Source organism: Triturus cristatus, chromosome 10 (assembly GCF_964204655.1).
Source record: "Triturus cristatus chromosome 10, aTriCri1.1, whole genome shotgun sequence".
NCBI lineage: Eukaryota > Metazoa > Chordata > Amphibia > Caudata > Salamandridae > Triturus > Triturus cristatus.
The window spans coordinates 14,303,436-14,330,133 of record NC_140593.1 but is presented as its reverse complement, the minus strand read 5'-3'; the positions used below and the strand labels follow the sequence as shown (position 1 = coordinate 14,330,133).

The 26,698-nt window shown below is 46.7% G+C and overlaps 1 protein-coding gene across 1 annotated transcript in view; it reads right to left on the bottom strand.

Annotated features, from left to right (window-relative positions):
- LOC146788727 (vomeronasal type-2 receptor 26-like) overlaps window positions 1-26,698 on the bottom strand; it is a 695,945-nt gene that overhangs the window by 12,009 nt on the left and 657,238 nt on the right. The gene's annotated exons all lie outside the window — the stretch shown is intronic.

Here is a 26,698-nt window from a genome sequence, read left to right as displayed (position 1 = left end):
TACCCTTCATGACAACAGCAATATCAACAGACAATGGATATGTTGTACATTGTCATCCACCTTCAAGTGAAGTAGCAGGTGATGAGCTGTTCATGCAGGTCAACACCTTCCTCCTCTCCACTGTCCTCATCACTGGACACGGGTTGGTCTGCAGGCTGGGGCCTAGGGTCCTCACCATCCTCCAGGAGCAGGGGAATCTACTTGCAAATGGCTAGTTTGTGGAGCATGCAGCATGCCACTACAATCTGACACACCTTCCTGGGTGAGTATGCCACTGCACCTCCGGTCTTGTCCAGGCATCGGAAACGTGACTTGAGCAGACCAAATGTACACTCCACCACACAACATGTCCTCCCATGTGCCTCATTGTAGCGGCCTTCAGCTGGGGTCCTGGGCTTCCACAGTGGGCTCAGCAACCAGGGACGGTTGAAATATGCAGAGTCACCTAGGTATGAGAAACACAAATATACATTGCAGTGTCGCTGAGGCAGATGGCAGCAGGTCACACACCCAGCACGCCATACGACTAGGCATACTCACCCACAATCCATGCACGCTCGGGAAGCAGATTAGCCATCAGGAGGGCCACAATGTTGTTCCGCAGGATGTAGGAGTCATGGGCAGAGCCTGGGAATTTGGCACACACGTGGGAGAAGATCATATCTGCCAGGCACACCACTTGCACATTTATGGAGTGGCAAGGTTTGCGATTCTTGCAAATGTGCTCACTTGGTGGTGGCACAAGCCCAACATGGGTGCAATCAATGGCACCAACAACATTGAGGATGTGTCCAAGGGGATAGAAGTCTCCCTTCAAAGCTGGCAATTCAGCACCCCTGGGGAAATGGATGTATCTGTCCTTGTATATCATCATGGTGGACAGTACATCACGCAGAACCATAATGAACATCGGTTGTGACATCCCACCAGCGCTGGCCACTGTCTCATGGAACGATCCAGTGGCAAAAAATGCAGGGCCGCCATCACCTTATAAGTAGGGGTGAAAGCTGTTGGATATGTCCGGTGAGGCTGCAGGTGGGACTCCAACAGATCACAAAGGGTTTTTAGGGTGGCTCTATCCAGATGGCATTTCTGGATGATCGCCACATCCCCCATGTCCTCCAGCACCGTCAAGTGACAAATCAGATTTGGCCTCCTCCTATGTGAGATGAAAGTAGACACATGTCAATCTAATACATCATGAGATGGGCACAGCATCTCACGGTCTGGATGACACAAAGATAACAAAGACTGTTATCAATATTGAGTGACAGACAAGCTTACATGTAGCGACACCTTCAGCTACACAAAGGGCACACCTGTCAACTTACACAAAACAAAAACCTCAAACACCACCTTGGTCAATGTGAATGCACATAGGGATATGGTCACATTTCACATGGGCACAACTGGGAGTATAGCATCTAGCATATGTGTAACAAATCAACCCCACTGTCTCCTACCTAGATGCTGTACCTATCACACCTTCATGCGTCATTTCAACTTGGCACACATCTGCCACACAATGACCACAGTCGGCGCAGGAATGACGAATGTGCCCATGAGCAGACATGAGAGGCCATGCACAATAGATCATCATTCATTGAGGCGAGCATTGCTGTGATTGTCACTGCACCTCAACACATTGACATGTATACACTGTAGAGTCCAGAACGACACTGTCCTGCCTACACGACCATCAAATTCATAGGTAACTTGTGAGTGAGTACAGGCCAATCTACGAAATCACACACACAAACATGGCATGTGTAGTCACCAGTGGAGTAAATGGAACATTGGCATCGTGTGCAAAATGATGTGCCATTGACCATGTGGGTACTGTGCACTGTTGATGTTTGCCTGATGGCCATTGCCATTGTATGGCACTCATTGCGGTAGCTACTGCTTGGCCCCGGCAGTGTGTCACCAGCACCCCCGTTCACACAAGTGCGGTAGTGATAGGCATGGAGACATGGGGAAATGGAGGTTGGTATGCTCCGCCACCTGAATCGCGGTGCCTCGTGTCAATGATTGGCACCCATATCGCGGTAGCTACCGCCTGGCCCTGGCGGTGTGTCACCAGCACCCCCATACACACAATTGCGGTTGTGATAAGCATGGAGACATTGGGGAAATGGTGGTTGGCATGCTCTGCCGCCTGAATCATGGTGCCTCGTGTCAATGTATGGCACCCATATCCTGGTAGCTACCGCCTGGCCCCGGCAGTGTGTCATCAGCACCCCCATTCAAACAAGTGCGGTAGTGATAGGCATGGAGACATGATGAAATGGCGGTTGGCATGCTCTGTCACCTGAATCGCGGTGCCTTGTGTCAATGTATGGCATCCATATCGCAGTAGCTACCGCCTCTCCCCTGTGGTGTGTCACCAGCACCCCCATACACACAAATGCGTTAGTGATAGGCATGGAGACATGGGGAAATGGCGGTTGGCATGCTCCGCAGCCTGAATCGCAGTGCCTCATGTCAATGCATGGCACTCATTTTGTGGTAGCTCCCGCCTGGCCCCGCGGTGTGTCACCAGCACCCCCATTCACACAAGTGCGGTAGTGATAGGCATGGAGACATGGGGAAATGGCGGTTCGCATGCTCCGCCACCTGAATAGCAGTGCCTCGTGTCAATGTATGGCACCCATATCGCGGTAGCTACCACCTGGCACAGGCGGTGTGTCACCAGCACCCCCTTTTCACACAAGTGCAGTAGTGATAGTCATGGAGACATGGGGAAATGGCGGTCGACATGCTCCATCGCCAAAATTGCGGTAGCGCGCACCTGGCCCCTGCGGTGTGTCACTGCCATGGAGCTTGCCCTAGAGCCAATGGCAACCTTGATAGTGGTGGCATGATGCAATTTTGAAGATCGCTGTAGGCATGCTCCGCCAACTGCGGATGTGGTCATTGGATGCATTTGAAAGATGCACCATTGCGCCAGCACACACCATGCCCCTACGGTGAGTCACCGTCATGGAGCTTGTCCTAGAGCAAATGGGAACCTTGGAAGTGGTGGCATGATGCAATTTTGAAGATCGCAGTAGGCGTGCTCCGCCACCGCGGAGGCGGTCATTGGATGCATTTGAAAGATGCACCATCGTGCTAGCGCAAAACCGGGACCCTGCGGTGTGTCACCGCCATGGAGCTTGCCCTGGAGCCAATGGGAACCTTGATAGCGGTGGCATGATGCAATTTTGAAGATCGCTGTAGGCATGCTACACCACCGCGGAGGCGGTCATTGGGTGCATTTGAAAGATGAACCATTGCGCCAGCACACACCATGCACCTGCGGTGTGTCACCGCCATGGAGCTTGTCCTAGAGCCAATGGGAACCTTGGTAGTGATGGAATGATGCAATTTTGAAGATCGCTGTGGGCGTGCTCCGCCACCGCAGAGGCGGTCATTGGATGCATTTGAAAGAGGCAGACCTGGACCCCCAATTGCTGCAGCTTGGCACCTTTTAAATGACCCCAGGGGGCTATATATGTGTGGGAGTGAGCCTCACATTTCCACTGCTCCCAGAGCTTGCTGCCATTCACCCCTCACCTGCTGCTGCCTCCAGGGACTGCTGTCTGAGACCCCTCATCTGCTGCCTGCTGCTGCCTCCAGGGACTGCTGCCCGAGACCCCTCACCTGCTGCTGCCTCTAGGGACTGCTGCCTGAGACCCCCTCACCTGCTGCCTGCTGCTGCCTCCAGGGACTGCTGCCCGAGACCCCTCACCTGCTGCTGCCTCCAGGGACTGCTGCCTGAGACCCCTCACCTGCTGCCTGCTGCTACCTCCAGGGACTGCTGCCTCAGACCCCTCACCTGCTGCTGCATCCAGGGACTGCTGCCTGGGACCCCTCACCACCCAATTCCTCTGCTGTTGTCTCATGTCCACAGTGATGGCAAGGCCAGAGATGATCCGTGCCAGTCCCTTCATGAGCGAGGAGCTGGAGGTCCTGGTGGACGAGGTGCTCACACAGTACCCAAGGCTATATGGTGCCCCAAAAGTCCTCAACAGTGGGGGTGTAGGTCAGGGTGGCACACATATGGTTGGACTGATGCAGTACGTGCCTGGGAGTATGGGGTTGTGTCATGCACTGCCTGACATGCTGTCTCCAGGGGGAAGGTGTGTGTACCCAATGCCACAGGTTTGCCTGCCTGCACATGTATGTATGAGTGACCTATGATGTGTTGTCAGCCATACAGTGACGCAGAAGGTTGTTCATGCAGGAGTCAGGACAGTGATTGCTTGGCTGAATGGCTGTGTGTGGCCCTGTAGTCCATCTCAGTGTGTGCCCAGCTGTCCAGCACAGTCCCCGCCCACAAAGACAAGGACACATCACTTCACTTACAGAGTATTACATCAGTCTTTTCACATTGCACTCCAGATATGGGCCATCTCAGCACTGTGGATTGCACATGACCGGCCCTGTGAAGAGGATTTTGGATTTGTGAGATCATGTCCCTCAATGTGACATCCATGACACAGTCATCTATTCACATGGTAGGGACATTGAGGGCTGCGCAGTCTTGGACACATTGAGTCTACCCCCAAACACAGGTTGATTTGTGATGTATGTGTTGCTCAAGCCAACAATGGACTGGAGGTGTGGGCAGGCTACATAGATGTTTCAGTGCAGGCATCCTGCATGTGTGTGAGATGTGCACGGACTGTGTTCCCCCTCACACCTGCATGCTTTTACATCAGCTTTTCCCATGCAGATGTACCATGTGAGATGTACTCTAGTCTCTGGTAGACATATCGTTGGATATGTGATGAGTTTGTATCTTGCTGCTATACTGATAGATGTCGGTACATGACACTGTGTCATTGATAATTTCCCCCTCTCATCTCCCACGCCTGCAGCTCATGGTACCCCAGCGTAAGGCCCTGTGGAGGGCCACTGCAGCAAAGGTGTGAGCTCTGGTGGTCTCAAACCGATGGTGCACCCACTGCCACAAGAGATGGGACGACATCAGCCGGTTGGCAAAGAACGTGGCGGAGATGACCTTGGGGCTGCTTGCTCGCACTGGGCATTTGACATGGCACAGCATGAAACCACTAATGGGGTGCATGTTTGAAGGAGCATCAGCAGCAAGCCAGGGATTAGCATTTGGGGAGGGTGACTTTGGCTGGTAGTGGCTGCATATGTTCAGAGCCTGTGCCAGTGCTGGTCTATGTGATGTTGGTAGTGTGATGCAATGGCATGTAAGTGGCTGCTGGGCTGGGTGCCGGTGTCATGCATTTGCCCTACCTGTATTTACAAAGGTGATTTGGATGCTGTGCATCACATTGCATTCTGAGTTGTGCTCTTCAGGTTTCTTCTGCATTGGGGTAGTCTTGGGAATCCCATGGGAGGGAACGGCAGTGTGCCCGATCTGACTGTGCCTTCATCAATGCGTCCATTGCATGCACCCAGATTGGGGAGGCCTAGACATCTGACAACAATGTGGACCAGTCTTTTGTCACCAAAGTACAACATGGTGGGTGGCATGGGCTAATGGCCATTGTGGGCTGTCATGCTGAAGTCTGTGTCTGTGTTGTCCCCTCCTGTTCCATCCAGATCTATCATTGGCAACAAGTAGTGTGCCCCCATCATGTCCCTAGGTGTGCTCAGAGCTAGTTAGGTGTGTGGTTGAATAGAGCCACAAGTAGGGTGTTGTGCTGTGTGGTCATCACATGGCTCACTCATGCCTGAGGTTCCAGTTTCCATGCACTGCTTGAGTCTATATAGTGAGTTGGCACAATGTGATTGCACAGGGTGGTGTGCAACATGTAGATTTGGTCATCAAAGCACCACATCATCTGATGCCAGCGGGGATGCATCTATGTTGGCATGCACAGGGAATGGGGACTCTGCATCGTCTTCCACCACACAGCGGCCAGTGTCCACCCTCCCAGCCACTTCCTCTGGTGCTGCCCGTGTCCACCTCAGTAAGAAGGGAAGAGTGTCCTTCACTCCTGGCACCGCTGCCCCTGCCCCTGTCCCCCCTGCTGCCATCAGTGCTGAGTCTGTGGGATTTTTGTGCCAGCTGTGTGTAGGCCAAACATCTCTCCTCAATGCCTTCATTGACCACGACAAAAAATTGGCCCAGGTGGTTGCTTTCATGCAGGGCATACATTCTGATGTGGATTCACTGCACCGGACTGTCCAGGCTTTGTCCTCAACAGTGACATCTGCCCTTCAACAGGCACATACTCACAGTCCAGCTCCGGTCCCTTTGTCCGCCCCCCTGGCAGTGACCATGTCTGATGATAGTGACCACAATCCACATACATCAAAGTCACAATATGGCACACGAAGCACACAGCAGCAGCAACCCAAGCAGTCCTGGGCGCAGACACCACCCCTACAGAAGACCAAAGCCACCCCAGAGCACAGAGAGAAAAGCCTGTCAGGCGACACCAGGGGACAAATAGCAAAGCAGCAGACCTCAGGCGCGCATGCTTTAGAGGCATCCCCATCCAAGGACTCTCCTGACCCTAAAGCATCTCGCAAAGAGAAGCATACAGTGTATGTGCCCACCAAGGAGGTGGTGCATGCAAAGGGTACACCTAGGAAGGGCTCCAAGGCAGATTCACCCACCACCTTGACTTCCATTCCAAGTCCAGTGAAGTAGGGGAAGGAGATCACTGTAGGGGTGACACCTAGTAAACAGGGGAAGGGGGGGCATAGGCAAAGCCAGGCAAAGCATTCGGCTGGGTCCAGCACCTCACTAGAGGGGCTGCCAGCATCTGCACCTCATGCAGCTTTGGTGGTGAGTGTTCCTGTTGTGTCCACACCACTTCCCATTGATCCAGAGTCAGTCAAGCCAATTAGGATCCCTAAGAAGTGGAAAGGCACCCCTCCACAATCTCCCAGCCACACCGTGGCTCTACCTCCACGTGCCACCACTCCACCTGGTCCAAGGAGCCCTCCGGCTTGCCAAGATACTGATAGCTCTACCTCAGCTGTTCCACTCTCTCCCCAGTCAAGTGCCCCAACAGTCCCCGAGACACAGCCAGCTCCCAGTCTGAGTGTTAATCACCCTCACACACCTGTCTCTCACACACATAGGCCTGTTCTGCACATTGCTACCCACTGACTGTGTTGCTGACCATGGGAAGGTACAGTCGCACACATTCCCTAGGCAGCTTCTCATGGACATGCTCTCCATTTTGTGCCTTGCTCTTCTGTTCTCATGGTGCCTATCTGTGCAATATGTGACTAAAGACAGTTGCTCCAGTTGTCTATTTTATCAGTGTCCCTATTGAATACAGTTCTTTTGCTGTGTGTATATGGTTTACTGTGCCACATGGTCCGTGTGCCACTTCAACATAGTCAATGTTTGGGCTCACTTACTCTCTTTTTTCAGGGGTGACAGGGTATTCAGTTCTTCCTGACCCAGATACCTGTGGGGGCAATGGTGTCAATCTACAATGGTTAGCAGTTGTCATTTACTTAATTTGTTCATGTTGGCTATATTGTACACATGTCAGGTTGGGGGGCACTGCCAGCACAGAGTGGGTTTTTGCACACAGTATTGTAGGCAGGCTGGCCAGGGTCATCATGTATGTGTCTTATTCCTTTATGTGTGCCCAGTGGTGTATGTGTGTGGTTATCTTGTGATGTCCAGTCATCCTAGTCCCATGGCTTACTTTCCATTTGTGCTCGTGGATGGTCAGGTAGTGTGCAGTGTGAAGGGGGTGAGTTTGTCGGGAGTGTTGATGTGTGCATGCCCCTGCATTGTCAACTACACACATGTGTCACCCAGGAGTTGTATGTCTGTTGTTTTGATTGTTCAGCCCTGTGGATGTGGTTGTATGCACATGTGTGAGTTGTATGTTGTGCACTGTACAGTGTGTTGGTGTGTCCTTGCAGTTCTGTATGACTCATACTTGTTGTTTTTGTCACTTGTGATTATGCAGAGTGTGTGACTGGCAAGTCAGTGTTGTGTTTTGTTGCACATCCATGTGTCTTGTTGCTGTTTGTGGAGACTGTGCAGACCTGCTGTTCCACACTGCCATTGTGGTTGTGTTTTCTCATGCATTGCTGTCACATGGTGCCTTCTTGCCTCCAGTGTGGCATGTTGTGTGTATTGTCATACCATCCCCTATCTGTGCTTCAGATGCCTACCCATTGTGGGTCTGCAATCCCTCTCTTTGTGTATGGTACACTCCTGCCATGTGCCCTACTGACATGCAGTACACTTCTCTTTGGTATCAGCTATCCCCTTGGTTTACATGTTTGTGTGCCTCCCCATCACTTAATTTGTGACACTGTGCTTTGTGGTGCAGTCGCTTGGCCAGGGTCAATGTGTCACTCTGGGCATTTCACCAATGGGTTGTATATGATGTTCTGGTGCTGTTTGTCAGACATGGTTGCTCCTATGCAGTTCAAATGTGTGTGCTGCACAGTCCTCTGGTAAAGTTGTGTCCACTTTTGTGTCCCAGACTTGTGCATCTGTTGGTGTTGTGTTGGATGTATGTGTGTTGGCTGTGTTCTTGCTTCACTTCCTGGGTGTGCTGTTGTCTTTGTGCTGTACTGTATGGTGTTGTGTGGGTTGCTGTTCTGTGACTGATGTCTGTGTGTGGCTGGTATGCTTGGTGTGCATACACTGCTTGTTGTGCATGCAGTGCTGTGTGTGTATGTTGCCTTGTCATTGCCTGGTGTGCATCCCCTGATGTCTTGCTGTGTTTGCTATGTGATTTTTGTGCCTGTGCATCTGTTGTTTGTTTGATGTGGCTGTCTTGGTCTGTGATGGTGCACTTCTTGTGTGTGTTGTGTTATGCTGTCTGTGCATTGTTCCTGAATGATGAGGTTGTGCACTCTTGTTGTGTCTGTGCTCCCATTGCCTTTCCACAGTTTAGCTGCACAGGGCATGTCTGTTCTTGATGTGGTTCTGTGTGTGTTTCTGTTGGGTTATGTGTGTGTCTGTTGTTTTTGTGAAGACATTTTTGTGGCATCCCATTGTGTGTGTGATGTTTGTGGCTATCACCAGGGTGTGTGATTGTTTGTGTGTGTATTGACTGGCAAGTATTGCCAGCCTGCAGTGTGTTTGTCACTGGTGTTGTGTGGTGCTGGTGTTAGGGGGGATATGTGTGTAGATTCCTACTGGTGTTTTTCAGTCATGGTGTGTGTCAATGGGCCCTGTGAGTAGTGCTGCTTGTGTACTCCTGTGAAGTAGTTGTATACATGTGTGGCTGTTCACAGTTTGACTTCAGGGCCTTCCTTTCATCCATGTGCTATTCATGGTTTGCCTTGCTGTCTCCCTGTGTTTGTGTGGTTTGACCTCACTGACTGTACCAGCCATGTGTGCTTTGATGGTCTGAGGGTGTTGTTCTCTGTTCCTTGTCTTGCATGTGATGTACACATGCTTGTTGTGTGTCTCCATGGCTTTCCATTTGTGTGCAGCCCACTTTGGTTTCCCTATTTGTTGTGCTCCATTGCTGTTGGCATGTGGGGTGTGTATGTGTCTGTGTGTCAGTCTGTGGTATGTATGTGTGACTATGCAGACTGTGTGTCCATTTGGATGTTAATTCCTGGTATGTGTTCATTTGGTGCTTGTCCTTGATTTTTGTTTCCCTGAGTGTGGTGTTGTGGTGGTGTGTATGTTTCCCTGGCCCTGTGCTACTGTGCTGTGTGTTGTGTGTTCCTGTGCAGCCACTCCTGCAGTGTCTGTCTCCATGATTGTTTGTTGTGTGGTGCATGGGGTGCACAGTAGGGGCACATGGCATGTGCTTTCATGGGGTATGCAAGTGTGTGGTGGAAGGGGGTGTGGTCCTGTGGTCTTTGTGCCCTGTCCATGCCAGGCACTGGCTCTGCCTTCTGCATTGTGCACATGTATTCCCTTGTGTTCACCGCTGCGGTGACGTGAACGGAACATTGCTGCATGGTGGTGGTAGCTGTGTGTCCAGGATGCAGAGGGGTGACTTGGTGGCAGGTGGGTGATGTGTGGGTGCCATTGTCGATGTGTCCCTGTCCCCACCAGGGTGTCTAATGTGGATTTGGACCCTGTGTCTGCCCATGTTTTGTGTGTTGTGTTTGTGTTAATGCGTACTTGCGGTGGTGTCTGTGGCGGTCCATTAGTTCCTGGTGATGTAGCAAGTACAGCACCGGAAAGACGTGTATTGCTGGATCCATGGCGGTCATGACCGGGTGGTGTGGACCGGGACTCTGGTTTCATGCTCCACTGTCGAGCTTCCGCCGTCTCTGGTTGGGCAGTATCTCCGCTGTCGTGCGTCTGCTTGTTTGTTACATCCTAATTTGTGGAGCGGGGCAGATGTCATTCCGCACGATTCTCCGTTGGCTCCCACAGCCGCTGTGGCGAGTGAACTTTGATGGCTGTGCGCGTCGCACCACGGCGGTCAGGAAATTGGGTATGTTTGGCCATGCTAATATGGTGGATGTGAGGACTGCTGCTCGCGGGTGGAAAAAAGCATTTTTCTGCACCACCAGCACCGCCCAACATCATAATGGACCACTAAATCTCAAGCAAAGAAAAGAACACAAACGCAAGGGTGTTATTATATTAACATGTGCAAAAGAAAATGAGGCCCACTACGTGCAGAGTAGGCTGACCTAAGGAAAATTACAATGGGCCATGCAGGAAATACACAAAACTCCCTGAACCCCACTTATACTACTGGGTGACCCAACTTCAGATAATCAATGACTGAGTTTATGTGTCTCAAAACGAGCCATTGGTGATGGCAGACAGGGGAGCAATAGAGCCAGAAATGTATGTTTGGTGTCTGTACGACAACAAGGAACTATCTCTGCTGCTGGTGCCTACACACGTGGTGGTAGTGACATAGAAAAAAGCCACCAGCGTCCTGGGTGGGAGGGGTAAAGTGACAATGGAGAACAACCTATGGACCTCGGATCACTTAGGGAGCTATGGGCGATGAATGGCCATGCCAAATGGGAACTGACTTGAATATCTTAGGTGAGGGACATAGTGAGGGGGTAGGAGATGATTCCATACCAGGAACGTGAAAACCAATATGAACTCTCCAGATGGGCAATACCTCAGACGCCAACAACTAAGGGCCTCTTTACGATGTTGGTCGGAAAGGTTCAGAATGGCATTCTAATTTTCTCTAACTGGAGTCGGACCCCATGTTTCCGACAGACTTTGAAACATTTCCAACTGATCGATTACGACTTGGTGCCAACCGGCATTCGCAGAAACCAAGTTGTTCCGAGTTGAATCGTATAGGTCTATGGACTGCGTTTCTGACGGACTTATTACGATGTCGGATTTGGACAGCCTTTCTGACTCAGTTTGTCTTACAATGGAACTGCTGTCAGATACTGACTTTGGGGGTCTGTAGCAGGCCCCCCTTCACCCAGAGGCCTCAGGTTGGGGCCCATGGGGGTACCCATGGGTTCCCTCTTTTGAACCATGGGGTGCCCGCCACAGGGTGCAAGGTTTTCCACACCACCCCTTTCTTCAATGGGAGCCTGTGCTGTCTGTCCGAACACAGGCTACCATTGAAGTCAATGGGAGTCAGACCAAACAGTGTTTGGAACCATCGTAATTGATCGGTCGGACTCCGCGAAACCGAGTCGTTCAGAAACGATTCCGACAAGGGGTCAGTCTGAATGCTTTCTAACTGACATTGTAATGAGGCCCAAAGTTACCTCCTTCGCCCACATGTGGAGGTCCTGATAGAGGCCCCAGGTGAATCTCCCTTGCGGTACAGAGTGTTAGGCCCACCCCTTACCAGCCATGCGGTGTCTCAACTTTACTCCACCCAACTACAAAATAGCACCCCCCACTGGATAGCCTCAGGGAGAAATGGGAGGGGGTCCTCGGTAAAATGGAGGATGACGATTCAGGGAGCAACCTGCAGATACCCTCGATAAGGGGAAACAGCGTTTACAACGCTGCCCTTACATTGCAGTGCTTTTATAACGTGGTTGTTACAACAACTGTGTTATTAGTACATGATACCTTTACATCGCAAGTGATTAGATTGACTTGGTGTAGGGGGCACTCTAAACTAAGAAATACTACAATTTACTATTCCAACACCTTTCCTACTGTTGCATATGCTGGAGTTGGAATAGTAAATTATACTATTCCTAAGTCCAGCGTGCCCCCTACCACAAGCCGATCTAATGACTTGCAATGTAAAGGTATCGCGTTCTAACAACGCGGTCATTGTAACGACCACGTTGTAATGGAACGCGATGTAATAGCATGTGTAGTAACATGCTATATTCGACTGTTCTGAATGGTGAAGATTTAATCATACAGCTGTAATAGAGGCTGTCGACATGGAGAGACCATAGTCCATATCTTGTGGGACTGTCCATTCCTCTTGCAATACTGGGGGGGGAATTTATAGGTGTCTCTCAGAGTCTTAAACTGTACGATCAAACTGACCCCCCAGTTGGTAGCCCTGGGCATATGGAGCAACAAGTCTTTAGACAGATATGCCTTGCTCTTTTGCTGTACAGCTCGTATGGTAGCCGAGCAGGATATCATTTGCATGTTGTGGAGTAGTGAGCAGGGGTGGGCGGAACTCAGAGAGTTTTTATGTAATGATGCAGAGTTCTGTGAGCATTCAGAATTTGGCATGCCATGCTGCTTATGCTGATTTGTAGCGCTGGGAGCTTGTTCCACATTGTAAATTCAGTGTGAATGGCACCACACGGTGCACCAGAGCGTGCTTCTTCTTTCTGCAGCTCAAGTTGATTTTCTACTCGAATGATGATGATGATGATTATGATGATGATGCTTCATTTGTAGAGCGCCTGGCTACCCCAAAAGGTGTGTCCCCGTGCTAGAAGCACATCTGCAAGAAGAAAGCTAAAGACTATTGAGCTACTGTTTGTACAGCCAGGTTTTCAACTTTCAAGGTTGGTTCAGATTTCTCAACACATAGCCAGAGAGGGAGAGTATTAAATTTTTGGGCTGCCAGGTAGCCCATCCTAGCTTTCCTTATCCTGGGGATCTGAAGTAAGTGTGCTCCCGTTGAGCGTAGCTGGTGACTGGGATTGTAAGGGGTGATGAAGTCATGTAGGTAGCTGGGGTCTTTCCCCTATAGGCTTTTGTGGCAAAAGCACAAGGCCTTAAAAGAACTATTTTCTCGATCGGCAGCCAGTGAAGGGAGTCCCGGGCTATTGTCATTGAAGAGCGAATAGGAAGATTGGGGACAAGGCGTGCCGCTGCCTTTTGAATGCGTTGGAGGCATGTCATGCATTCTTTTGTTGCACCCAGACATAGAACGTTTCCATAATCTAGCTGTGAGGTCACCAGAGTGTGGACTATGGTTTTCCTGGCTGACACCGGCAGGAAGTCAAGGGTTTTCTTTAACATCTTCAAGGTGCTGCAACATCTCCCTGCCACCTTTCTGGTTTGAGACTCAAAAGAGAGTTTGGGATCAAGCCACACTGCTAGGTTTTAATCCTCGGTTTTAGGCTCAGGGATAGGGCCCAGTGTTTGCGGCCACCAGGTTGTATCCCAGATGGAGGGGGATTTTCCAACAATCATGACCTCTGTCTAACTTTATATTCAACATATAAGGTCCCAAAGGCGAGACCGATTGCATTGCAAATGCTTGTTTAATGTAGGTCCCACTAGGCCACCAGGGAGTTCATTTGTGGAGAGTGACTCCTTGGGCAAGGGTCACTCTCCTTTGGACTCAATCTTTGTGGCTGTGTCTGCCTCGCAGGGGGCCAGATGGCCATGTTTTTTTTAATTGGGCCCACTAGACACTAGGGATTTTTTTGTGTGGCTTGGCCCCTTGGGCAAAAGTTGCTCCCATTTTGTGAGTATTAATTTGGCCATTTCTGCCACCCTGAGGGGCAGATCGGCTGATTTGTTTATTTGTAGGGCCACTCGGCCACCCGGGTTTTTTTTTAATGTTGTTGAGCGGCCCAACAAGGACAAGGGTCGCTCCCTTTTATGGGAGGATGATTGTGGTCTTTTCTGCCCTCTTTGGGTGGCAGAATAGCAGTATGTTTTTAGGCCCATCTGTCCTCAAGGGGGGCAGAAGCCACTATCCACCTGTGTTTTTTATTTTTTTATTTTAGTGCTTGGGAGTGCCCTCAAGGGCAAGGGTTGCTCAACTTTTATGGGGGTGAATATTTTATTTATAATCTTAGGCTCACCTACCCGTTAGCTTGGCTGGTGGATTGTGTGTGGACTGGTGCATTATTTGCATATGTGATTGTAATGTTTTTTTATCCTTTTTATTCTAGTGTAAAGATTTTGATTCCTGTTCCCAATTTCGACAGTGGTGTTCTGCAGTTTTGCGTAGTTGCATTCTTTTGGTAAGAAAAACATTTTTGTTGTATATACTCCAAATTAGTATTTGTGTCATATATGAATGAATTTTTTTGTAAGTGGTGTCATAATGGCAGCCTATTTAGTTAGTGTTTTGTACATGGAATTCTTTGCGATGTGTTTTGCATTGTCTTATCTGTAATTTTCTTTTCTCTTTCTTTTTTAGTGGGATATTGTTGATCCATGCTGTGTCTGAGCAGAGTAGGTGGTGGTGAATTTATCTGCTTCTGGCAAGCGAATGGTATCGTTTTGGAGTATATAGGTATTTCTGATAAAGGTGCATTTTGTTTATTACTTATTTTGCAAAGTGTTTGTTGTTGTTTACTTGTTTGACAAATTACTTTTATTAGTAAGCAGTATGGCTAGCCGTAGAATGACTGCTCAGCAAGTGGTTGGTATGCTTTTTGAATCTTCCTCTGAGCAGGATTATGAGACTGACAGTGCATCTGAGGGAGAGGAGGGAGGGGAAGAGTCAGGCAGTGAGTTTTCTCTCCACATGGAATCATTGGATGATAAATGTACTCTTGGTGCAGATGAAGCTACTCTCAGTGCAAATGAAGTGCCTGTTTTAGAGGAGGATACTGCTGTGCCGATGGTGCAAGAGGCATCTGGATCACAGGCTGAGGCTGCTAGGCTTCATACTGGAAGTGCTGGAGTCTGGGTTGATCCAAACATGGTGCAGCCGGTGTTGCCTGCCTTTAGTGGTGTTGCAGGGTGTAGAGTGGATTGTGAACATTTTTTGCCTATACCGTTTTTTCAGTTGTTTATGGATGATGTATTTTTGGGTGAAATTGTTGAGCAGACTAATTTGTATGCTGAACAGTTTTTGAGGGACAACAGTGACAATCTTAGGTCCCACTCTAAAGCTACCTGGTGGACTCCCACAAATTTGGAAGAAATGAAGAAGTTTTTGCGTTTGACTTTATTGATGGGTTTGATAAGGAAGCCGTCCATGGCTTCATATTGGTCTACCAGTCCCTTGATGGCAACGGCCATATTTCCTGCAGTTATGACTCGTGATCAGTATTTGCTTTTGCTACAGATGCTGCATTTTGTTGATAATTCTTTGGCGTTGCCACAAGATCACCCTGACTGTGACCGTCTTTTTAAGATTCGGCCTGTTCTTGATCACTTTGTAGATCGATTTTCAGAGATCTATACTCCAGGGAAAGAAATATCTATTGATGAGTCTTTGGTCTTGTTCAAGGGTCGTTTGTTTTTTAGGCAGTACATCCCTAGCAAGAGGGCACGCTATGGAATTAAGCTGTATATGTTGTCTGAGAGTAGGACAGGATATGTTTTTAATTTCCGTGTGTACACTGCTAGGGATTCCACTATTGACCCCCCTGGTTGTCCGTCCACTTTTAGAGTTTCTGAGAAAATTGTGTGGGATCTTGCTAGAGGACTGTTTAACAGAGGCCACCATTTGTACCTTGATAACTTCTACACTGCTGTGCAATTGTTTAAGGAATTGTTCAAAGTGGACACTTTTGCTTGTGGCACAATCCGCTCTAACCGTAAAGCTTATCCAAAACAGCTTGTTTGCAGAAAACTTCTGAGGGGACAGTGCAGTTCCTTGCGTAGTGATGAACTACTAGCTGTGAAATTTGTGGACAGGAAGGATGTGTACATGCTGACTACCATCCATGATGAGAGTACTTCACCTGTGGCTGTTTGGGGTCAGATTTCTGAAGTGTGCAAGCCTGTGTGCATTTTAGACTACAATAAGCACATGGGTGGTGTTAATAGAGTAGATCAGAGGTTGGAACCTTACACTGCTATTCGTAAGGCTTACATTTGGTATAAGACGTTGGCCATCCATCTCTTCAATTTAGCAACTTTCAATGCTTTTGTTGTGTTCAAGGAGTGTTCTCCTGCACCAAAGTTGACCTGGTCTCCCGGTAAAAATGATACCTCACTTGTGTGGGAGGCCCACGTACCTGCGAAAGGCAAGGGCTCAGAACTTAGTGAGGCGACATCAAAATTGCCTATCTCTAAACCACCTGGTTTTGCAAGGGGGTTTACTTGGGTTTTTGGCCCCGTGCTCGGTGGCCATCTAGGGAAACCTACCAAACCCACACATTTCTGAAAACTAGACACTAAGTTTTGGGCCCTTGCCTGTCGTGGGTACTTGGGCCTCCCACACAAGTGAGGCACCATTTTTAACGGGAGACCCGGGGGAACGCTGGGTGGTAGGAAATTTGAGTGAGCCCGGTGATGCCACAACTTTCCCACACAAAAATGTGTGAAAAAAGGGATTTTTTCAGCTAAAATTGAGGTTTGCAAGGGTTTCTGGGTAAGGAAACATTGGGGGATCCACACAAGCCATACCCCCCAGGAAGCCCCCGGGTATCTAGCTTTCAGAAATGTATAAGTTTGCTAGGTTTCCCAATGTGCCCGCAGAGCTAGGATTAAAAAACTAGAGCTAGGCACTTTGCCAAAAAAGGGTAATTTTTCACTGCGATATTGAGGTGTGACCACATTGCGTTTTGTGCCATTTCCTGTCGTGGACACTAGGCTGACCCGCACAAGTGAGGTACTGTTTTTCTCGTAAGACTTTGGGGAACGCGGGGTGGGTGTAAATTTGTGGATCCACACAGATTACGGAACTTTCCACTACAGAAATGTGGGGAAAATGTGTTTTTTTGACAATTGTTTAGGTTTGCAAGGGATTCTGGGTAACAGACCCTGGTGGGAGGCAGTCAAGTCACCCCATCCTGGATTCCCCTGGGTGTCTAGTTTTCAAAAATGTATAGGATTACTAGGTTTCCCAAGGTGCCCGCAGAGCTAGGGTTCAAAAACTACAGCTAGGCACTTTGCCAAAAAAGGGTCATTTTTCACTGAGATATTGAGGTGTGGCCACATTGAGTTTTGCGCCGTTTCCTGTCGCGTGCACTAGGCCGACCCACACAAGTGAGGTACCATTTTTCTTGTAAGACTTTGGGGAATGCGGGGTGGGTGGAAATTTGTGGATCCACGCAGATTCCGGATCTTTCCACCACAGAAATGTGGGGAATATGTGGTTTTTTTGACAATTTGTTTGGTTTGCAAGGGATTCTGGGTAGCAGACCCTGGTCGGAGACAGTCAAGTCACCCCATCCTGGATTCCCCTGGGTGTCTTGTTTTCAAAAATGCATAAGTTTGCTAGGTTTCCCAAGGTGCCCGCAGACCTAGGGTTCAAAAACTACAGCTAGGCACTTTGCCAAAAAAGGGTAATTTTCCACTGCGAAAATGAGGTGTGACCATGTTGCATTTTGCGCCGTTTCCTGTCACGGGCACTAGGCCGACCCACACAAGTGAGGTACCGTTTTTCTCGTAAGACTTTGGGGAATGCAGGGTGTGTGGAAATTTGTGGATCCACGCAGATTCTGGAACTTTCCACCAGAGAAATGTGGGTAAAATGTGTTTGTTTTGACAATTTTTTAAGTTTGCAAGGGATTCTGGGTAACAGACCCTGGTGGGAGGTAGTCAAGTCTCCCCATCCTAAATTCCCCTGGGAGTCTAGTTTTAAAAAATGTATTGGTTTGCTAGGTTTCCCAAGGTGCCCGCAGAGCTAGGGTTCAAAAACTAGAGCTAGGCACTTTGCCAAAAAAGGGTCATTTTTCACTACGATATTGAGGTGTGACCACGTTGCGTTTTGCGCCGTTTACTGTCACGGGCACTAGGCCGACCCACACAAGTGAGGTACCATTTTTCTTGTAAGACTTTGGGGAATGCGGGGTGGGTAGAAATTTGTGGATCCACGCAGATTCCGGATCTTTCCACCACAGAAATGTGGGGAAAATTTGTTTTTTTTGACAATTTGTTTGGTTTGCAAGGGATTCTGGGTAGCAGACCCTGGTGGGAGACAGTCAAGTCACCCCATCCTAGATTCCCCTGGGTGTCTAGTTTTCAAAAATGTATAGGTTTGCTAGGGTTCCCAAGGTGCCCGCAGACCTAGGGTTCAAAAACTACAGCGAGGCACTTTGCCAAAAAAGGGTCATTTTCCACTGCGAAAATGAGGTGTGACCATGTTGCGTTTTGCTCCGTTTCCTGTCACGGGCACTAGGCCGACCCACACAAGTGAGGTACCGTTTTTCTCGTAAGACTTTGGGGAACGCGGGGTGTGTAGAAATTTGTGGATCCACGCAGGTTCCGGAACTTTCCACCAGAGAAATGTGGGTAAAATGTGTTTGTTTTGACAATTTTTTAAGATTGCAAGGGATTCTGGGTAACAGACCCTGGTGGGAGGTAGTCAAGTCTCCCCATCCTGGATTCCCCTGGGTGTCTAGTTTTAAAAAATGTATTGGTTTGCTAGGTTTCCCAAGGTGCCCGCAGAGCTAGGGTTCAAAAACTAGAGCTAGGCACTTTGCCAAAAAAGGGTCATTTTTCACTACGATATTGAGGTGTGACCACGTTGCGTTTTGCGCCGTTTACTGTCACGGGCACTAGGCCGACCTGCACAAGTGAGGTACTATTTTTCTCAGAAGACTTTGGGGAACGCGGGGTGGGTGGAAATTTGTGGATCCATGCAGATTCCAGAACTTTCCACCACAGAAATGGGGAAAACAATGTTTTTTTGAAAATTATTTAGGTTTGCAAGGGATTTTGGGTAACAGACCCTGGTGGGAGGCAGTCAAGTCACCCCATCCTGGATTCCCCTTGGTGTGTAGTTTTCAAAAATGTATAGGTTTTCTAGGTTTCCTAAGGTGCCCGCAGAGCTAGGGTTAAAAAACTACAGCTAGACACTTTGCCAAAAAAGGGTCATTTTTCACTGCGAGATTGAGGTGTGACCACGTTGCGTTTTGCGCCGTTTCCTGTCGCGGGCACTAGTCTGATCCACACAAGTGAAGTACCATTTTTCTTGTAAGACTTTGGGGAACGCGAGGTGGGTGGACATTTGTGGAGCCACGCAGATTCCAGAACTTTCCACCACAGAAATGTTGGTAAAATGTGTTTTTTTGGACAATTTTTTAGGTTTGCAAGGGATTTTGGGTAACAGAACCTGGTGGGAGGCAGTCAACTCACCCCATCCTGGATTCCCCTGGGCGTCTAGTTTTAAAAAATGTATAGGTTTGCAACATTTCACTAGGTGCTGGCAAAGCTAGTGTTCAAAAACTACAGCTAGACACTTCGCAAAAAAAGGGTACATTTTCATTGTGAAAATATGTTGTGTTCACGTTGGGTTTTGAGCCATTTCCTTTTGTGAGCACTATGCCTACCCACACAAGTGAGGTACCATTTTTAATGGGAGACTGTGGCTAATTCAGATTTGTAAAGCAACTGTTATTACCTATTCATTTTTGATGCATTTCTGTCACCCAAATGAAGGACTTTGTGTAAAAAATAAGTCATTTTGAAAAATGACCGATAATTCTCATGCTAGTATGAGTATTCCCAATTTCGAAAATGTGCAAATATGTATTGTTATTAAACTCCTTAATTTGTTCCCATTTCAGAAATACATAGGTGTCTTTCATAACGATTTTTCCATGTATACATTTTCCCACAATAATTGCTATATACCATAGGGCGTTGTTGAGGTAAAGGTATACAGAATTCAATGAGGTGATAATCGGACCATGGGACAGGGACAGGTTGTTTTACTACAAGCCCCGTGTGGTTCGAGAAAATAGGGTCAAGCAGGTGGCCTGCGTGGTGTGTTGGCGCGGCAGATTTGAATTCGAGCTGTATACTGGTAAGTTCCTTGCATAAGGTTTGTGCCTCGGTTTTGAGGTGGTCATCAATGTGGAGATTGAGATCACCTAGAACTATGAGATTATTGTATTTCAGCGCCAACTGGGTTACCAGATCCATAAGATTATTTATGAAATCATTGGATGGTTCTGGTGGGCAATAGATAGGAGACCATTCATTATGGTCCCATTGGCTCTGCTTAACCCTTTCCATTAGCCTGTCGGGCAACGGCCGTCGCGAGCACTACCTCCGTAGTGCTGCGCACATCCGTTGGCCTAGCGGCCCCGCCCGCGCACTTAAACACCCGCACCGCGGCGAATTTTACGCCGCGGTCAACGGGTTAAGCTAAAGAGGGCTGCCTCCGCGTTACCTAGTAGAGCTTTATCGAGCGTGCACTTGATGAATGGATGGAAAATTATAGCTATTCCGCCTCCGCATTTTAGGGTGCGGTCTTGTCTCAGCATGCAATAGTTGTTAGGTAGCGCCTCAAGTATGTCAGGGGCAGAGTCTTGTTTGAGCCAGGTTTCTGTGAAAACAGGGCCTCAGGCTGGTGGTCTGTGAGATAGTCATAGATTTCTGTCTTATGTTTAGCGAGTGATCTACAGTTAATGAGAGTGAGCTTCGTGTGGGCTTGTTGAGGGATGGCACTTTTCTCAGTGTGAACCTGTTGCTACTGCCTCTGTTGACATCATTTCACTAGGGGATGCAAATTCTCTCACCCTCATGAAAACCTAAAGTTGAGGAGCTGCGGATGAGAAAAACCTCCACCACACTGCAGTTGACAAAGTTTTGTCTGAACTCCACGTTCCATGTGGAATGTGCTGTGAGAAAAACTCTGCAAATTCTCCAGCCTTGCAGAATTTATCACCCACCCTAGTAGTGAGGTCCTGAAGAAGAGAAGTTGCAAGACCAATGTGGATTGGTGTATGAGCTACAAAAAAATTGTGTACAAAGCCGGGGATGTCCTAAGAAATTCAACAAAGTGTAGGGAGTTTGGAGACAAGTCATGGATGACATGCTCTGATGAGGAAGGTGGTCAGGTACGCAGGGCGAGTCTGGGCTGCATCTAAATTGCATTTATAATACAATGTACTGTTACTCTCTGAAGTATCTGTTTCTTTTTACCATTGGGCCCTTTACGACTGACTTGGAGATATTAGGGAGTGATACTGCATCAAGTGATGTAATAAACCCTCAAGTTCATGTTGAGTTTGTTGTGGTAGGGTGTCTGCTTTCCACCCAGTTGTATATAAATAAAAAAAAGATACTTTCAAAAGTACAAAAAAAATAAACAACAGTAGCAAACAAACTCCAGCCAAGCCTTGTAATAAGTTTAGCTCCACACAACGCCTCTCAAAGTTGTGCAAACCACTCCCATAGAAAATAATGGTAGCAGAGATGCAATAAAACACCCAGTAGAAAAAGAATTTTAAAATAATTACATTATGTTTACTTTTAAATTATGTTCATATGTGCGTATGTGTCCTAAAAAGTATACACAATTAATAATTACATTTGTAATTAGTTTAACAAATAACAGTAATTTAAAAAAAAAAAATCAACATTTAAAAAAAAACATTAATTAAACCGTATTTGTGATTAATTTTACTAAATAGTAACTGAAAATAAAATTGCTAGGTTGTTTCTTTTCTTTAATGTTTGTTTAAAATTAATATTTATTAATATTACATTTGGAAATGGTGAATAACCAAATGTAGGAAATTCACAAATGAGAAAATCCACATGTTCAAGTTAACTCATTGTAGCAAATTTCTCTTTTGGCTTTTCACCATTTCCGAGTGTATGTTTACTATATAGGGCCTTATTGCGATGTCGGTAAGTCTTCCTTCCGCCTGACTTGGTCCTGGGACCGACCAACACCCGGTCAGTGGTCCCACCCCCCTAATTAGTGTGCAACTGAACACTGTTCAGTCACATTCCTACATTTCACTATAGGTGTATGCATTATGGCTGTAAACCGTCTCTAATGCATGCTCCCAAGAGTAAATGAGGGGTGTGGTTCATCCCTGCACCATTGTTGATCCCTGTATAGGGTGCAGGGATCAACAAGGCCCTCAACCAGAGGCTGCACACCCAAGGGGGCCATGTAGTGGGCCTCCAAAACACTTTCTGACATGGTTTCCATGTCGGAGAGGCCGGCATGGAAACCATGCTGAAAACTGTGCATCATTATCTCAAGGGTGGAAAGGCCCGCTTTTGAGATTCCTGGCGGGATTCAGACTAGCCGTTGAAAGCCAGCCAGAATGAGCAGCTGGATTACTATCTGACCACCTAGAACCAAAACCGAGCGTCCCATTACGATGCGGCTTGTAAAGGCTCTGACCGATCGGCCCCATAGTGTAGAGTTATGTTTCCCCACTCCATGAAGCATGGAGGAAGAGCCTCATTTTTTAAAGTGGAAAGTTACAACTAATAATTTTTCACATATAGGCGGAAATCTTCACCACTGGGTGGATATTTCCCCATGGTAAAGTAGAGTGAAATTTAAAACAAATATATTCAACTTTAAAAAAACATCTAAAACATATTTCCATGGTAACTGTTAAGGTAACTTAAAATTAAATATGAATTTTCTCAGTAGAAAAAAATAAAGTAATACTGCACCACAATTAGGATAATTTTTACCTAAATATATAATAATTGAAATATATTAAATATAACATAGATTTATTTTCATAGATTTAATTTTTTAAAATCCTACCTAAAGTGACATGTTTATATTTATTTATTATGTAGTAAAATATTACCCAAAATTATATACAAAATTAATATAAATATATTCATTTTTTAAACACCTAAAGTTACATGTATTATTACATTTAAACAAATGTTAAACTATTTTATATTAATACAAAATAAATTTTGCACCTTTGATATAGTTTTTTCTGTAATATCTAAAAAACTACTGAAAAAATTGACACCAAGGGGCATATTAGCAAGGAGGCGATATAAAATGATCTCCGCTTTTGCGTCCGTGTTCGGACGAAAAGCGGCAATAATTTTATCGCCTAATTAGCAAGGTCACGCTATCACGTGAAACCTTGCATTAGCGCCCATATTCTTAACGCCCAGCTTTGTATCTCTAATGAGATGCAAAGTGGGCTTTCCTGACCTGACATGACTGGAGAAATGTCTGTTATCGCTACTTTCCTTACGCCTGCTTCAGGACTGACTTAGCCATGATATCCTATGGAAGGTGGATATCATGGCTAAGTATGTGAGGCCCTATCATCAAGTTAACGCCAAACTTCGTGAGATTATCGCTGGGTTTCCAGCGATAATCTCATGTTTGGCAGTTAGCGCTAGGATTTTTATCACTTTTGAGATAAGCGTTGCTAATAGCACGCTATCTCAGTGATAAAAATCCATGTTAGCCGGCGATAATTATCTGAGCGCTAAGTGCGCTTAGAGATAATTATCGCCGGTTGTTTCTGATATGCCCCCAAATAACAAAAAGGACTTTTTCTGGAGAAAGTTTCCATGGAAAAAGTGTTTTTTGACCTGTCTAAATCTCTGGCGCAGGTTGAAAAAGCTTCACAAAATGTTCCCCCAAAAATGTTCCCCTTGGTTATATTGTACATGGAAATTTACGGGGGGATCTGTCAAGCAGGGGCTAAGAAAAAGGGTGGCAAAAAAAGTGTGTTTCCCGTGATAATTCCAATAGGGATATTGAACACGACTACAGCCCAAGCCGCTGGACGGAATTACACCAAATTTGCCAGAAAGGTAGCTCTAGGTCCAGAAAGAGTCTTTTTTGTTATTTGGTGTAAATCCATTCAGTAGTCTTTGAGATATTGATGTAAAAACAAATTTGTGTATCCAGAGGCACAAATCCTTCTGACCTATTTTGCAATGAGTCGCAAATTCATGTACCAACAGGAATGCTGTGATTGGCTGGCCGCAACCTGTATAGAAAGTTCCGGCCACCATGTTATGTAACAGGACACGGTCTCTGGAAGCTGAAATTAAACAATGAGAGTGATAGAAGGGGTCAGGGTATACGTACCCTGACCCAATGGGTGGAATACAGGGTGTTTGTGGGACCACTTATGTGTACAACACATGGGAAAATGGTTTGTAGTGTGAAATTACATATATAATTAAAAAAATAAAAAATACAATAATTTATTTTAACAGTATTTGCTGTATAGTGTTATTTTACGCCCCTGCCTCTATTATTTCTATAGGAGTGTTGCAGTGCCAGTAGTTGGCTGTGCGTGGTGCTGGGTTTACTCTAGGTCTGTGAATAGCAATGGCCTTACTCATTTGAGTGTTAATGCTTGTCCCTCCCTAAACCCAGCCTTGAGCCTCCCTTAACTCCTCCTTAACCCTCTCTAGTCCCCTCTCAGTTTGTAGTAAGTATTCCCCATTTTCCAGTAATTGCTCCCTGCCCCTAATCCACATTTACAACAAAAACATAGATGTATGTTTATGGAGATCCCCTCTAACGAGATAGAGGTCTCGGTATTTCAATAATGCGAGCGACCGAGACGTAGGCCTCTGCATGTAGGTTGGTGAATAGTGCTTTGTATTATGTGAGCAGCACTATTGTTTGTGCTACAAAATGCAGCTTGTGAATTGGCCTAAATTGACCTGAGTATCAACATCTTTGCCTGAACTTTGATATTTTCATAAGCCCCTCCTTGGCCCCTTCTGTCTCTCTTAGTTTATCTCTTCTGTTTGTTTGATACTATAGGTGTTTGCTTCTCCCCCTCTAATTCAAACCTCTGTATTTTTTTAACTTCACCTCTGTCTCATGCACACATGTATAGATGATCTAATGGAGAGTATAGTGGTATAGGTGGTTTGGATGAGAGACAGAAGAGATAAAACATAAATGAAGAGAAAGGCAGACAATGTAGAGAGTAGGAGAGCACAAAATACAGAGACAGAGTAGCAGAATGCAAGAGAAACAGGGAGAATTGGGAGAAGAAAGGGAAGACAACATTGGATAGAGGAAACAAAAGAGCCAAATGGAGACAAACAGTGTAGGAAGAGAGAGAGTAAAAGGAATGAAAACATGTAGATGGATGGATACAGACAGAGAGAACTGGGGGAAAGAGAAAGCGAGTAGGAAGGACAGAGTATGAAGGAGTAGAGAGACAGAGAGAGAGAGATTGGCCGACAGACTGACAAAGACACACATAAAAAAGATGAGTTGCAAGGAGGGGACAGAAGGAAGAAGAGAGACCACACTGCACAGAGCAAACATAAAGGTACAGAGAGTGCTCTGTGCTGACAGGGGAAGAGGGTCTAGTGAGTGGTCCATGATCCTGAAAACTGAAAGAAAGGAAGAGAAGGCCTTTCACTGAGGGGTAGAGAGAGGGCCGTCACCATCATTAGTGTCGCCCAGTGCAACAATTGTTGCTTGGCTCCATCATAACTTCTTCTTCATTCCCTCTCTGCCACCTGCCAATGGTGCCCCCATCTCTCCTTAGCCCCCACCTGACATGTATTTATTTTATAGCGCTAATCATCCCAAAGAAGACTGTCCTAGTGATTTACATTACATACAGAGAGCCTTAAAAGTATGTAAATCTATGAGTAGGCAATGTTACTTAGAACAATAATGACTAAAAGATGTAGGAGTCACGTGTCATCCTCAATGGTAGGGTTGGAATGTAGTTTATCAGTAGGTGTAGGTAGGTACCTACCACTAGTAATATGGCTACAATCACAATGTAAGGTCCAGTCAAGGTCTGGAAAGATGACCCCTTGATCAACCCTTGTAAGCTGGCTACGAGCATGCAGGCCTAACTTAGGAAACAGGAGTGTATAGTATTTAAAAACACCAATATGTTAAATAAGTAAGCAACATCACACAATAAAAATCCAACACCAATTTATAAAAATAGGAAATACTTTTATGATTAAAATGACACCATAAAAAGAAAAATACAATGTAGGAAACCAGAGACATTGATCTTTAAAGAATAAACACTTTCTAATGCCTAAAAGCTAAAAGCACCATTTTGGGTGCTCCGGTTGTGCTTAACCGGGACAAAGTCAAAGTTTCAGGCCAACCACGATCGCCTGTATACACTTAGCGGTAGTGCCCTGGCAAGTTTTTACCTTCTGACTACCTTACTTTTTTGAAGCTTTTTCTCTCGACATCTGAAGTACTGGGTATTTTAAGCCCAGCGGTGCAGGGGAACACACCCTATGACTTCGGGGTTCTTCCTGTTTCAGACCTACAGAAACACAGAGTCTTCTAGGTGAAGTCAGAGATCAGTTTATTGGCTGCAGACCAATTACAGGTATCCTAGAAGTACAACAGCGTGTATGTTCTCAGGAGACTGCTGAAAATCACAGAAACGAGCTTCTCCTTAAATACAGAATTTCCTGCCTCAGGCATACATTCCTTAGTTTTATGGCATGGTCATTTAAAGTATACATTACAAAACGAAAAGGCAGAGTCATGATGACCATCCCACATTCCAGTTAAGTCAGCCCGCAATTATTTACACAGCAAGGCTCAGATCCCACATCAGATATCGATAGGCCCCAATAAACATGAGCATCTCCTGTTTTGGGAAACAAGCCATAAAGCAGGAACAGCCAGGTGCGAAAGAGATTAGCTGGAGGCTTGTGTAGGATGAAAAGACTTTATGGTGTGTCAAGCCCTGATGGTAATCACAGGTGGCCAGAGGACGGGGAACTCGTGAGACCAGTTTGACCTGGGGCAGCGGAGCCAAGCTGCCCAGGTCACAGAAAAGTCAAAGAAAG